This window comes from Saccopteryx leptura, chromosome 2, assembly GCF_036850995.1.
Source record: "Saccopteryx leptura isolate mSacLep1 chromosome 2, mSacLep1_pri_phased_curated, whole genome shotgun sequence".
NCBI classification, from domain to species: Eukaryota; Metazoa; Chordata; class Mammalia; order Chiroptera; family Emballonuridae; genus Saccopteryx; species Saccopteryx leptura.
Genome location: NC_089504.1, coordinates 74,759,046 through 74,774,755, shown reverse-complemented (window position 1 = coordinate 74,774,755; position 15,710 = coordinate 74,759,046). Strand labels below are relative to the sequence as shown.

The 15,710-nt window shown below is 44.8% G+C and overlaps 1 long non-coding RNA gene across 5 annotated transcripts in view; it reads right to left on the bottom strand.

The window, feature by feature from the left end:
• Window positions 1-2,364: 2,364 nt before the first annotated feature.
• Window positions 2,365-15,710, bottom strand: part of LOC136394679 (uncharacterized) — a 31,882-nt gene continuing 18,536 nt past the window's right edge. For 4 of the 5 annotated variants that reach the window (XR_010749221.1, XR_010749218.1, XR_010749219.1 and 1 more), the window contains exon 3: window positions 2,365-5,088. This is a non-coding gene — a long non-coding RNA (uncharacterized lncRNA). The remainder of the gene's footprint in view (window positions 5,089-15,710) is intronic. The other variant, XR_010749220.1, reaches the window with a different exon arrangement.

The window sequence follows — 15,710 nt, the reverse complement described above, 5'->3', positions numbered from 1 at the left end:
TGTCTCTCGGTAGGAAGTGTCAACTCTTACACCGCGCAGTCAATTCTCATTAATAAATTCTCGTTCTTCCAGGTAGCCCCCCAGTCTCCGCTGTAAAAACAGGTATTCCAAACAAAATGAGGTTTGTCTCCCTCGTTCCTTGCAGTTGCCTAATATTTGTGCCCATTTCGTTTTCAGCCGGCTGCTTTGTGACCGTGCAGGATGTGAACGCATGTCCTGAGAAATAAAGCATGGCTCTAAAGTCCCAGCCACAGAGAAAGTCTTTCCGTCCCCGGTCGATCCCACAGGATCCTCCCTAGGGCTTCTCCCAGATCCCAGAGCTCCCCAAACCGAGTGGGGTTCTCTACCAAATAGCAGAAACCCGCATGGGAGGCACAGCATGGACTGCCTTCCGCGTCTGGGGGAAATTTTCCCGGTTTGGCCCAGCCAGCGCCTGCACACCCCCCTCCCAATTTACTGTCGGGGCGGGCTCTGCTGGAGGGACTGCCAGAGAGAATAGTATCAACCGCGCGCGCACGCACGCCAGACCCGGGCTGTGCGCTTCCCGAGTGAGGCTTCCAGGGCCCCCGCGAACTGTCCTTCCCACAGGCTCCTGGGAGAGACAAGCCCCCTGTCCCCCGTCCTCCGAAAGTCCCCCCACTGTCTACAAAAACTGCACAGAGTTCTCTTGCTAGCTTTACTCCCTCTGGTTTAAAAACAACGAGATTGTTTTCTCGTGAGAACGGAGTGGTTTCCCTCCAGCAGCTCCTGCAGGAGCTCCTTCCAGCAGCCTCCGGGCTGCAGCACCGCCAGCTCCGGGGACCTCTCCGAATCTCAGGAAGCGGTCAAGTGAATTTCGGGGCCGGGGGAAAGTGCGGGGTGTCGGAGCGCAGGGTGGGAGCGAGCGCCCAGGAAGCCACCAGGAGGTCTTTCTTGTCTTTTAAAGTTAGACTTGTAAGGAGACGCCAGCCAGCATCAACTCACCGCTCGCTCGGTGGTTTTCAAATTTAGAGATTTAGAGATTCGCACTGTGTTGGAGGTGTTTGAGCCCACCCTGCTGCCTGCCGAGAGCCCCACTCTCCCACCCGGCACAGCGTCGTGAGGACTGGGTCCCGGTCCTGAAGACCACGGGCAGAGGCGCGGCCGCCGCTCGCTGGGCAGTGCCAGGCGCAGTGGACTTGGTCCGAGCCGCCCAGCGCTCCTGTCCTCACCCTCTCGTTGCCACCCCAGAACCATCCCCGCGCTGCCAGGATTGCTCGAGGGAAAGGAAGACCGAATGTCTAGGCTGCGGAGTCTTCCAACAGGTAGTTTCCTGCAGGAGCTGGCCGGGTGTCTGTATCAAAGGCTGGGCTGCCCAGACTGCTAAGCTGGAGCCCGGAATCAGACACCTAGAGAGCCATGGAAGGAATGTTGCGTTCTGGGAGTCACTTTAAATAACCTTGTTTTCTCTCCACTCTCCAACTTCTTCCAAAATAGCTCCAGCTTGTTTGCAATGGCGCTCAATGAGTCTAAAGTAGCTGCTGCAGGCTGTAAACTCACATCCGATTTGGGTTCTTTTTTTCTCCTCCGCAGTAGTTAATACAGAACCCAGCTCGGTTTAGAGGAATAGGTAATTATTTCAGAATTGGGAGATTCCCCCTTCGAAATGCCCTAGGTTCTCGAGCAAAAGAGGGAAAGGCTGCCTTGCACTCGGATGGCATAATTGAATTATGCCTTTCCCTGGTGCGTACTGAGGAAAAGCAGAATGCCAGGCCCTGTGTGGAACGCGCGGAGGCAGCTTCGCGCTCCAGCGGGCGCGCCACGCTGCCTTCCCAGGACGCAGGGAAAAGTTGGGTTGGGCCGCTTCGTCCAGCTCTGGCAAGAATGCACCCGCTGGGACATCATCGCACGAGGCTGGTCCTGGTTTTGTGGGCCCCACTCCTCTTGGGATGCTCGCTCAAATGTCTCTGCCCGAGGCCATGGGGCTCACGTGGTGCGTGCACCCAGCGCGACGAGAAACTGAGTTCGTAGCCCCGAAGACCCCAGGTGCAGGCAGCCGTTTCTGGGGAAAGGTGGGGTCCCGGCCCCTGAGCGGGCGAATCTCATCTTGCTTTAGCAGACGAGTCTTCCCATCTGCTGCTCTGAGCTATCGCTGGGTACTGCTTTCTGCATCTGCACGAACTGCCGAACTCGTGGCTCTGCCTTGTCTGTCACCTGAAGAACCGTCCCCAGACCTGCACAGCCGCCCGTCCGAGGAAGCCTAGGGGGCCTCTGGTGAACCTGACCGAGGATATTTGAATCTTTAGCCACCTCTTGTACCCCTAATAACACCCAACCCGCTCCCCGACGACCACCCTAGAACTCCTCGCTGGCTTGAGCCTCCACCATTAACCACGCGCTGCAAACTTTCCCAAGTTTTCTTTGAGCTTTGCCACCTCCAGTTTGCCTTGAACGGCACAGGCAGGAGAAGAAGAATAAGAAGAAAAAGATTTTCCCCCTCCACTATTCTTCTCTCCTTTCCCTCTCCCCCCTCTTTCCTCTGTAGATCCAAACCTTGTGGGTGGAAGCCTGTGGTGGTGGGGGACCCCCTCAAGGCACCGACTCCGCAGGGGAGGGAATTAGTTTCTCAGCTCTCACTTACTGCGCCTCTGCTGTTCCACCCCCTCAGCCCCCACTTCACTTTCAACGGGTAGCTGCGGGCTCGAAGTTTGGTTTGGTTCAAATTTATTTTTTTTCTTCAGATTTCCTTCTTTGAGATATTATCACGCGGCTGGAGCCCCGAGCGTCTGCCTGGGTTCCAGGGATCCTGTGCGAGGCTTGGGAGACGCACCCTGCGCGCCGGGCGGCGGTCCCCCTCCGCGGTTGGGGGCCTGGGGCTCCCAGGCTGGGGCGAGTTCTCCAGCTGGGTCTCGTCTCCCAGGGAGACCCTGCGTCCTGGTGTGCCGAGCTCTGTGGCCTTCAGGCAAGCCGCCTGCGTCTCTGGGCCACTTCTCAGCTGCGGACGCTTTGGGCTTGGGGGGCTGTTTTTATATTGTTCCTGATACTGGAGTAGGCAGTCGAGAGGAGACCTTGTTCTGAAACACAGGAAGCTGAAGACAGAAAAAGGTTCTTTCTCAGGGTCGTCCAACACCATGTGCGGGCCAAGAGACCACCACAGACGTGTCCCAAGTTCGTTAGTTTGTGGACTATTATGTTTTCATTTTGCCTAGGATTAGGGGGAGGGGGAGGGTAGAGATGTCTGTGGCCAACTAGACTACCGCGGGGCTTCAACTTTCAAACCAAGTCAACAACGGGAACGTTCCTGAGAAACTGAATCTGGGTGCGCTGCTGGGACGCGTGCAAAGCAGAGAAACGAAATCCACCACGGATGACGCAGCCTGGCTCGTGCTCCTGGGCCTGGTGCCCCCCGGGCGTTGCTCGACTTCACTGGATTGGGCTGGAAATCGGACTGCCATCGGACTTGCCCCCGCCGGGGTCATGGCGAACACTTTGCCTTGATCCTTTAACAAGCCGGATGTGTTCCTATCTCGGATCGCAGATGTCGCCTGCCGCGATGCCGCAGGGGCTAACGTGTTGCGCCACCGTCTTGGAATCGGAATCAAGTTTTTCCTCTGCTAAAGATTAGGAGGCTATCAGTTACTTCGTGTGACCGCAGATGTAAACTGTCTATTCAAAGCAAAGGTGGCTGGCTACAAATGCCTCCCCACAAGAGCAGCGGAAGACCGGACCCCAACATTCTCTCTTTCCACTGCTCTGGGCGAACACGTGCCCCACACTCCTGGCGTGTTCCTGCCATGTTCCCGTGGGCAAACCCTGCGCACAGGCCTCCTCGGACTGGCTGTGTCCAGAACCAAGGTTGTACCCTCCTCAGCCTCCACGTCCCCACCCACAGCTGGTCTTCACACGTCTTGACCCCCCGTTGCCACCAAGGCTTTGTTGGAGAAAGCTTAGTAGAGAATGACCTGAAAAGGCGGGAGGCTTCCTGGATCTTTCAAATAGCGCCCAAGCAGAAACAAAATAATTCAGCTATGCCAGTGAGACCCTTAGGGTGGCTTTGAAAATGATGTGCAGACAGTAGAGAGGCAAGAGGAGAAAAAGTAAGTAAGAAGCTGGCTGTGGAAAAAGTTGTGGGTGTGGGTATAAGCAGCTTGCTTCTTAACTCCTTACCCAACCACCAGCAGGCCTAAGCGGTTTGAAGAATTGTCTCTCTTCTAACTCCCAAACTTAGGGAAGGTGGGGTGCTAGAGAAGCACCCTACCGCCCCCCCCCCCAGGGCCAGTTGGTACCCTCCAACTATGGCAGCCACACTTGAAGGAGCAGAAACGTCCACCCTGATCTGTATTTGCTTAGACTATAAAGGGTCCTATTCACAAAGGAGCCCCCACCCCCTTGTCATCCTCACCCATCCATACTCTTGCAGAGCCCAAGGCCCTTGGATTGGATTGATTTATTCTTAATCTCCAGTACCCTAGATTTCACTGGGAAATGTTAAAGCAACATAGGAAAGGGAAGATAGGACTAAGAGAAAGGGCTGGCATTTCTTTTGGGGAGAGAACTGGAGAGAATTGAAAATCAAAGGTAGATGAATTTTAAATTTCATTTCTTTCAGAAGCTGTCCTGCTTTAGACCAAAACCTATTTAAACTATGAGGACAGGAAGCTGGGAGTCTCTGGAAATGAAAAAGTCAAAGGCTTGCAGGATACTCCTATTTCCCGTACCTCTCTTCAAATAAATAAAAAGCAGTTCTCTGTTCAGTTTAGTGACTCCGACCCTCCAGCACTGGCACCTCGGATGCCTGAGTGTATTAACGGTAAGTTGCTTCAGGAAGGCCACATCTGGTGGGGTGATACCATGCAGGCGCCCCAAGCCACTGTGCTGGGCGGTAGTCCTCTGGGAGGACGCCTGGGAAGGACCTGGTGGGGTGATCCCAGCAGGCGCCCCAAGCCACGGTGCTGGGCGGTAGTCCTCTGGGGGGACACCTGGGAAGGACCTGGAGCAGTCCAGCCTGGCCTTGGGGCGAAGGTGCGAGACCTGGGCAGTGACTGTGGAGGGATGACCCACCACTCCTCTTCAAAGCCCTTCTTCTGCTGGTGGTTTAAAGCTCCGAGTTTATATTTTTAATCTTGATGCCTAGGGAAAAAGTTGAAATAAATTAAAAAAAAATTTAAGTAGAATATTTACCCATGTGTCTGGAGTTACTTATGTACGGTCTCCATTTACTTTTGTTTGGGGTTTTCTCCTTTTTGTCTTCTTTCCCCTGCCGTGTTGGCCTCTCTGTGGGGGACTTAGTGGGGAGGGTGAAATTGACTGGGTTATTCCTGTTAGTCAGGCACAAAAACAGCATGAACACTGACTCTCCGTTCTTAATATGATCATTAAAAAAATAATAATAAAACAGTCATTTAGGTGAGAACTGGTTAGGACAGAGAAATTGCTAATACTGGTAAACCAGCTGATCCTGTCCCTTTAAGAGAAATCCATAAAGCCCTTCTATCAGCCCAGTGTCTGGGAAAGAAGCAAACTAACTGCTTGCAACAAAAGAGACAAAGAGGCCAAACAACAAAACAAACAAACAACTACCCCTACCCCCTCCTCCTAGACAACAATAGACTAGACACAGCAAGTGCAGTTACTGCCTGGCTGGCTGCTGCTGTCGGCCTGCCAAGTCTCCCGCATTTGGCTGGAGACTTTCTCTCTCCCTCCACTCCACCCCCATCACCGTCTCTCACAGTCCTTTCTATCCTTTTCTCTGTGACTCTCCCTGTGTCCCTCTCTTAGGGTCTGGCTATGTGTGTGTGTGTTTTGTCCTTGTCTGTCTCTGTTCTGCTTTTGCTTTCACTTGATGTTGCTCTCTGTCTCAGACCTTCATTATTCATTCTCATCCCCCCCTTTCTTTCTCTCCCTCTCCCTCTCTCCCCTCCTTCCTCTCTCTCTCTCTCCCTCTCTCTCTCTCTCTCTCTCCCTCTTTCTTCTCACCCCCAGTATATTAGCATACTCAGGCATTTATTTATTTGCTGGGCCATTTCTGTGGCATCTCCTAACTGCCTCCTTACAACTTCTGTTTCTCTGAGTTGTCATGGTGGCCTGCTTTATATTTTGCTTGCAGCACTCTTTGCCAGGAGCATCCCAGAGTCCATTTGCTCTTCAGTTTGTAACCATTCCTCATGTTCAGGTCTTTGCTCTTTTTCTGTAAGGCTTCTGGCACACTCCCCCCCACTTCCCCCTACCTTGTCCCCTTTTTCTGCTTCTTGGCTGCTGCCTGGAACTCTCACACATGTCTGCCCTCCCTTTCTCTCACTCTCTTCCTCTCTCTGCAGCAGCCAGGATTGCCCCCCACCCCATGGCCCCCCAATCCAGCCTTTTTCTTCCTCTTCCCTCCTTTTCACCAAACTCTATCAAATACTCTGAACATGGGGATTGCTTGTTTTTATCAAGTGGATATAAACCCACAGAAAGCAGAGAGTGGAGGGAGGAAAGAATCAATAAATGGAGACTGCAGACAGCAGAGGCTGAAACATGGAACAAGGGTCCCTGCCAACAGCCCCATCCCTTTCACACTCCCCCCCCCCCCCAATAAACCCTTTTATGAAAGCACCTCCTTCTGAAGCATCTGTGTCTGCTCCAGGGAGACACAGGGAAAACCTGGCCACGACTTTCCTCCGCTGGACGGCAGGTGGCCGAGGGGAGGAGAGGCTGCGGCCTCATCACATGCTTCCCACCCTTTCCCCTTCCCACTTCTCAGGAGAAAACAAAAAGGTAGAGGCCCCTGGTGATGGGGGGAGGTCTTCCCTTCCATTTTAAGAGAAGTGGAGAACGGCTGCTTGAAAAGAACCGCCTCCAAGGACTGTTGTAAAGGGGAGAAATTTCAGCTCTCAGGATAATGTGGGTCAAACGGGGCTGACCTGTTTATCTAAGGCAGACCTGAGAACCCCAGTCAGTATGACGGTTGGCAAATGGTTTTCCTCCAAAAAAAAAGAAGCCCAACCAAACCAGACCCAGTGAGCAACAGATTCAGGACAAATGATCTCTCTCAGACTCCTGCCTTTCTATATTATCCTTTCTTCAATAATATCTAGGCAAAGAGAGATGAAAACAACATTAGATACAACTTTGAGGAAGGGAAAACCATTTAGCTCGAAAATAATAATAATTAGGAAAATGTAATAGAAAATTTACTCTCATTTTATTGCTTGGTGATAAGGGCAGTATTGAGAAACACTGATGTTAATAAGACACACATAGGCACATGCTTATATGCACAGGCGTATGGATGTATATGGGTGTATATTTAGTTGGTAGAGACAACTTGTTAAGAGGAAAAGAGACGAGTTTTGAAGTCAGATAAACCTGATTTTATCATAACCTTGGCCGCTCTACCTACCTCACAGTGTTGTTCTAAAGATTAAGTGGCATTGACTATATGAAAAAGCCAAGAACAATATCTGGCAAGCAGCCTCTGCCCAATAAACAAGTCTTTTTTAACTCTTGTCCATCTCTTTCTTCCTTCTCACTCCACTGACCTCCTCCCTGAACTTTCAAAGGTGCAAGGAAAGGGAAAGTCAGTCAAATTGCCCCTATTTTCAGAACCTAAGGGAAATTTACTTCTGACTCCCGACACTGGAGCAGTGCGGACTGTACGATACCCCACTAATTCTATGCCCAAATACCACTGGGGATAATTCGTTCTTAGATGGGATTATTTGGCTTCATTATTTCACTCCCTCCCCAAGATACTTCCTTTTCAACACACAGAGAGAAGCCTTAGCCAAAATCCAACTATTTAAATGTTTTTATTTGATACTATGTGCCCAGAGAGCCTCTGCTATGGGGAATATATTAGAAATCATGCCATGGCCAAAAAGCCTAAGAAGGGAGAAACAGAAAAGAATATGCGCTAGTGAACTGTGGCCCTGGCCCATAACTTCCCAATTGGGAATGCTGTTTTCCTGCTATTTTGGCCTTGTCAAAACGACTGATTTCCCCTCCCCCAAAGAAGTCGCTCTCTGGCTGAGCCTTGTTTCTGGAGCAGTGTTCTGGGACAGCACTTCTGAGCATCAGACAGCATTCACTGGTGGAAGTGCCTGCCCTGACCCTCCAGCAGTGACTGCTGCTAGGACTCCTCTTTCTCTTTTCCAGAATCAGGTTGTAACAGCAGCATGCAAGCCTGTGAGCCATGGCTGGGGTCCCCAACTTCCGTTGGTGGGAGAATGAATGTATAAAAAAATGTTCTCACCTTAGACTTCCTTTTTCCATGGGTCTTATTGTCTGTTCTACAGATATTGCATTTTCACATTTCACTGGCTTCCTGTCCACTTTCCTGTTTTACTCGAGCCTTAACAACCATCAAGAGCCACTAACATTGGAGCATATTCTGGGAGGATGGGCAATCCCTTATGGCCCCTCCCCAACACTACTGATTGACTCTTTGCTCTTTTCTCTTCTTCTCTGTTACATCATGATGCCTCTGCTACTTATGACAAGGATATAGGAAACTGTTGTGTCTTTCTTCATCTTTGGGCACCCTCGTTTCCACGTAGCTCCTTTCTGGGAACTACAAATAAAGCCAGCAGTCCTTGCTAGAAGCACCTTTTTTCACTGCAGATTCCAGTCTCCAAGCACCAGGTATTCTTGGGCAGTACCTGTTCAAGGAAACATGAGCATTCTTAAGCCCCTACTTCTGACAAGTGAGAGTGTTGCTGGGCTGTTAGTCATTTAGGGACATTTCCCTAAAATGGAAAAGACCATTTAGAAGACTAGCAGCCTCTGAAGCCTTCCAAAGCTTTGTCTTTTATTCTTCATGGGCACGTGTCCAGGAAGAAGCCTGAGATTATGTTTCCTCATTTTGTCTTTGACCTACATTTTTCATCTACTAAGGCATCATTGCCACAGTAGTGGCAGGAAGACATTTGTTACTGCGATGGGTACAACAGGTATTAATGCCTAAACAAGCCAACTGCTCAAGTACTGTTAAGTCCTCTGTTTTTTGATTCACTTAGTTCCAGTGGGCCAGCTTTTATCCTAAACCAGTAACTCACTTTGGGACCACCGAGAGCTTTAAGTTGGCACTGCTGCCTACACAGTTAAAGTCTGGAAACATTGCCAGGTGTGAATAGTACCATTGGATTGATAGATTCCAAAGTACGTTTTTTTTTTTTTTGAGTTGGCATTGTAATTTGCATACTTCACAAGGAAAAGGTATGAAGAGCAGTCAGTTTCCTGTTTAAGAGAAAGGTTTGCATCTAATTGCCAGGTCACAGGGGTTCTGTACTTACCTCATTCCATAGTACAAGAAACCTCTCAATTTAGAAGTCTTTGGAAAAACACTTTATCCTCTGAGGTGGCTCTCAACCCTGGCTGCACATTAGAATCACCTGGGGAGCTTTAAAATATTACCAGGGCCTGAGCTTCTCCTCAATCCAATTAAATTCAAATCTCTAGGGGTGTGGTGTGGGCATTGGTATTTTTTAAAAGCGCCCTTGGGTGATTCTAATGTTTAGCCAGGGTTGAGAACCACTAATTTATAGGTTGAGAGAACAGCACATTGTGGTGAATAATGCTCATTCCTTTAATAAGCATGTAGAGAACTCCTACTACAGGAGATGATTTACTGGAGACCAAAGATGAAGTTGATGGGCACTGTGCTCCTCTGTGAGGTTAGAATTTAGTGGGAAAATGCTAATGTGCAGGTGTCTGAACAGAACCTCTGTGTAGCACGCACAACTTTGCTTCTGCAAAGAGCATGAGACTGAAAGTTAGAGCCCTGAGTTCCAATTCAGGTTCCATCACTGACTAGGGAAGTGGCCTCAGACAAGTCTTTCTCACCTTTTTGGACCTCAGCCTGCTCATCTACAAAAGAAAGTGGCTGAAAAGAAAACTGTCATTTGTGTTGGTGTATGCCAGCCTTGCTGTGTATTGCTAAATTCTCAGAAGCCAATAAGCTTCACCAGCTAATTACCAAATTCTTTTGGATGCTGGCTTACTTCATTCATGCGTATGACTGATAACCACCCTTCTGATGTTCCACCAAATCTCTTTCCAAAACTGCAAGTACCAGAGTGTTAATTTTTAAATAATACTGGCCTCCCTAATTCCCTCAGTCTTTCATAAATTAGCAGATGAAGGGAATGGAGTAGTGGTAATGTCTATGAGCAGTGTGTAATGACTAACAGAAGTTTATCCAGTTGGATAAATGTCTAGTGGATTGCTGCTGGGGTCAGTGTTGGTACTGGTCTTAATTAACATCTTCATTAATAGTGTGGGAGAGGGAATAAACAATAGCTAATGATATTTGCAGATGGTAGTAAATTCAGAGGTGTTGTTACTACCAGTGAGAGCAGCGAGAGCCATGGGGATATCAGAAAAGTGATTATAATGATTGTTCTGGAAAAGGCAGAATGAATCGTTTGGGGGTAAAAATGACAGAGGTGACTGGGAAATGCTCTAAAAACAACAACAACAATAACTATAGCTATCATTTGTAACTTGGGTATGCATTTGGCAACCAAGGCAGCTAATGGCCTTATAATTTCTGTTGCATATAGTAGGATGTTGTCCTGAACGATAATAATCATAACAACAACAATAATAGTAATAATATGTAATATTTATTGAGTGCTAACAATAAGCCAGACAGGGTTCTAAGTGATTTACATAAAAGCAATTTTTATTCCTAAAATCATGATGCAATACTCTTAGGCTTTCTAAAGAGTCTGACAGCAGTCTTGCTATGGTTCTCAGATTTCTAGGCGTGAAACAGGCTTGCAAGTTCAAGGGAAAATAAGTTTAAAGCAGAATGGGCAATTAAAGTGTGGTGTAGGCTTTTCCCCTGGGCTCATAGGCAGAATCTTTCTACCTTTAATTTTTTCCTGTCCCCAACTTGCCTACTACCTTTTCTCTCATTATGCAATTCCTGGATTAACATGGTGGGTGAGGGTAGACAGAAGAAATCTTGCAAAAGCTAAGAAAGGAAGAAAAGAAGAAAGCAAGAGGGAAGGAAGAAGGGAGAGAGAAAGAAAATGAAAATTTATAGCACGCCTAGCACAAGTCATGCAGTAGCACAGGGTGTTGAACAAGGCGCGTCTCACAACTTTCCTTGCATAACCTTGATGTATCTAATTCTCACAATGACTTACATACATATTAGCTCTCCCTTTTATTAATGAAAGAAAAGAAGATTCAGAGTTTGGGGCACTGGCTAAGAACACATAGTGATAGGCGAGTGAAGTGCAAACTCCAGTTAGTTTCCTCCTAAATTCAAGTCCTAAATCATGTCCATGAACACATATTTTTTTCCTTTTAAATTTAGTCCTGTCCAGTTAATGACAACGTATGGCCAAACATAGAGAAGCAGGAGGTAGAAATACTAAGAAGAGAACATAGACTGAGGAGCAGAGGGAGAAAGGGAAAGTGGCCTGTACACACATCTACTGCTCAATGTGATTGAATTATTTATAATTACAGTTTGAAATTAGGAAAAATGGAATTTGCAAATAAGAAAGGCTTCACAACAATGGAACCCCTAATAATATGGATTTGACCTTGAGGGAATTTGGCAGAGTGTTCGTGTCTGAGACAAAAGTAAACTGAAAGGGAAAATATTTGAATTCTATGAAAGCCAAGACTATTCCTGGCGAACGTGAAGCCCAGGGCCAGAGGGATGCCAAAGGTCTTCAGAGTTGTGTTAGAGGAGCTTCAGGAAGGTGGAATCATGCGGCCTGGCCTCAGCATGCTGGTCCCTGACCCCAACCTCACTTTCAAGTGGGGCTCCAATTCTCTCAGGGTTAGAATTAGTAACTAAAAATGTAAAATGGTGGAATATACACTTCAGAGTAGATACATAAAAGGTACCATTCAAGAAATAAATATAAAACAGACACAAAGGTAAACAAGACCCAGCTCAAGAAATACAGCATTGCCCGGGCCTCCGCTGTCTCCTCCCATCACCTCCTTTTCCCAAGAAGTAACCATCATCCTGACTTTTCTTAAGATGATTTCCTTGCTTTAATTTCTTTTATTTCAGTTTTTGCACTTATGTAGGCCTATTCTTTTTAACTTTATAAATATTTATAAATAAAGTCATTCTGCATTTATTCTTTTATGACTTGCTTCTTTCTTTTACCCATATATTATATATAAATAAACGACAATGTATTTATCCTTCCGACTTTTGTGGAGACTTTTGGTTGTGTCTGGTTTGGAGACTTTATGAACAATTCTGATGTGAACTTCCTGTATATGTCACCTGTTGCATATACACAGGAGTGTCCATAAGGAAGGGCCAGAAATCTACTACCCACAGGCCAAATAGAACCCACTGCTTGTGTTTGTATGACTTATGAGATAAAAATGGTTTTTACATTTTAAATGAGGCAATAAAGATCAAAAAGAAAAATATCTCCTGACATTGTCAATGGCTGCTTTAGTGTAATGTGGGCAGAGTTGCACAGGTGCATCAGAGCCTGTCTCGTTGCAAAGCCTAAAATATGAGTTAGCTACAGAATATCCACTTTAAAATGAAAGTTCAGGGCCTCTTATTAAAAAAAAAAATCCAGAGTTTCAGCATAGAAACAGCAGAGCATTAAACCAGGTGCAGAGCCTTTCCAAGCACGTAGTGTTCCGCTAATGCATAGGTCCATGACCATGAAGTTAGCTCTGCCTCACATTTTCTGGTCCCTTATAGAAAAGGTTTGCTGACTGTGCTCTAGAGTATTTTCCTAGAATGGAAATGACAATGATCCTAGATAAAATATGATGCTATATGCAAAACAGCCTGCACAATATCTGGTAATTTGCAATAATTTCTATAACTTCGAGGTTCCCTTCCCTTCCAACGTCCACCTGGGCTTTCCAATCCCCAAGAAGTTGGTCTGCAGAGTTTCTTTCCAGAAAGGTCAAGTTCCCAGTTGGTTGTCAGTTACCATAATAGCTGATGACTATTTGGCTTAATACCACCATAACCCTGCTCCCTCTGGGGCTCATGCAGTTTAAAAAATATCTTTGAATTAAAATGACTTCTAAGTCCAAAGGAATGAAGAAATTAAAATCCACAGGTATTATTTCCAGCTCCAACTTGGAAGAGTGTCTGATTAGAGTCAAGGTTTCTTAGAGAAAACTCGTTGAAAAGCAAACAAAACAGCCAGAAGAGTTCATCAAAAGACAGTATTAAAAAAGAACAAATTCAGAGAACTAATACAGACTTGATTTCATGTATTATTATAATGCTATAGAAATAAAACAGCATGCTACTAGCATCAAGATAGACAAATTGATCAATGAAATAGAATAGAGACTGCAGAAATAGACCCACACATATATAGACGTCATTATAAAGGCAATTCAGTAGAGAAAAGACAGTCTTTTCTCCAAATGGTACTGCAACCACAAGATAGCCATAGAAAAAAAAATAAATTTCAATCCCTACTTTGCACTAGATACAAAATTTACATCAAAATGAATTATAGACCTCAATATAAACCATAATACTATAAAAACCTCTAAATGCAATAGGAAGAAAAACCTTAATGACATTGAGTTAGGTAAAATTTCTTAGCTATCCAACCAAAAGCATGATTGATAACTTTTACTTCATCAAAATTTAAAAATTCTACTCTACACAAGATAGGGTTAAGAGACTGAAAAGGAAAGCTACAGTCTGGGAGAAAGTATTGCAGTTCAAATATTTGATATAGGACTTATATCTATAATATACAGAAAAGCTCTATTAATTCAACAATAAGAAAACAAACAGCTCAAATTTTAAAATGGGCAAAATGTTTGAACAGACACTTTACTAAAAAAGATATAAGGATGGCAAATATGCACATAAAAAGATGCTGGACTCCATGAGTCAGTAGGCAAACAGATGTTAAAATGATAATGGAATACACCACATACCATTAAAATGGCTAAAAATAAAAGACTTGGTCATACTAAGCGAGGATGTGGAGGAACTGGAACTCTCATACATTGCTGATAGAATTGTAAAATAGCACAGTCACTTTGGATAACAACTGAAAGTTCTTTAAAAAGTTAAAGAACATTTCAAGAGATATCTACCCAGAAATTCCATTCTTAGGTATTTAATGGAGAGAATTGAAAGCTCATGGCTGTACAAAAATTTGTACACAAGTGTTCAGAGTAGTTTTATTCATAATAGCCAAAAACTGTAAATGATCTAATTACCCATCAACAAGTGATGGCTAAGTTACCGTACAATGGAAAATGATTCAGTAATGAAAAGAAATGAACTATCGATATACACAAAAACATGAATAAATGTCAAGATATGCTGACTGCAATAATCCAAACAAAATAGAGTACATGCTGTGTGATTCCAGTTATATAAAATTCTAGAATATGCAAATCAAGTTATAATGACAGAAAGCAGATCTGTAGTTGCAGGGGAGGGGGGAGCCAGAGGGTGGGTTTACCAAGGGGTCAGAAAACTTTGGAAGTGTCTAAAATGTTTTCTGTCTTGATTGTGTGTGATAGTTTCATAAGTGTACACATATGGTAAAACTTATCAAATTGCACACTTTAAATATGTTCAGTTTATTGAATGGTAATTATTTCTTAATAAGTATGTTTTTTAAAACCTCACAAAAATACAACAACATTAAACGAGTGACACTACAAGCCACCAAGTGGAAAGAGAAATCTTCAAGAGGTAGAATTGACAAAGGTCTCATATTCACAATGTATAAAGAACTACAAATCAGTAAGAAAAAAAGCCACGAGATCCCAACTAAATAAATGGGCAAAATATGTGAATAGATATTTCCCAAAAGAGAATGTCTAAATGGCCAGTACACAGATGAAAAGTTTCTTACACCCATTAGTCATCTGGAAAATGCAAATGAAAACCACCATCGAGATATTACTATACTCCAGTTATATATATATACTTACACGCACACCAATTATACAAAGTGCTATTGAAGATGTGAATCAACTAGCAGTCTTATACATTGCTGTTGGGAGTATAAATTACAATTGGTATGGAAATGTACTATTTGGCATTATCTACAAAAATTTATTACAGGCAACTTCATAAACCAGAAATTCTACTCCTAGCTTTATGCCCAAGTGAATATATACATATGTACACCAGAAAACATGTAGAAGAATGCTCATATCTCCATTATTTTTATTGGCTCCAAACTGGAAACAACCTAATGGTTATCAGATATACAATAGATCTTTTTGTATGCATACAATTCCATACTGCAATATGAGGAGGGGGCAAAAAACTTTATCTGCAACAGCAGAAACTCATTTGAAATGTTGAACAAAACAGTTCAGACGTAAAAGAATAAATATCATGCTTCCCTTTATATGAAGTTCAAAAACAAACACTGTAAGTTTATTGTTAGAAATCAGGATAGCAATTATCTTTGGGAAGGATGTAGGGGTAGTACTTAGTAGTGAGTGGCATGTAGTCTCTGGATTGCCAGTAATTTTCCATTTCTTAATATTTATACATATGGTGGTGACCCAGATAATTCATCTAACTATATATTAATGATGTGTGCTTTTCTACATAGATGATATAGAGAAATATGTTATTTTCAATGCTATATAATATTCTCATTTTATGAATGGACACCAATTTATTTTTTAAAAGCACAGTAAGAGACATGGGGGAAGTCACTTAGGTCTCATCCTCTAGGGACCCAAAGAATTAGGCCAAGGCTGCTGAAGTGCCTCTTTTCTGTCTAATGAATAAGTCCTGACTGGCCTTTAGTGTCTCTCTA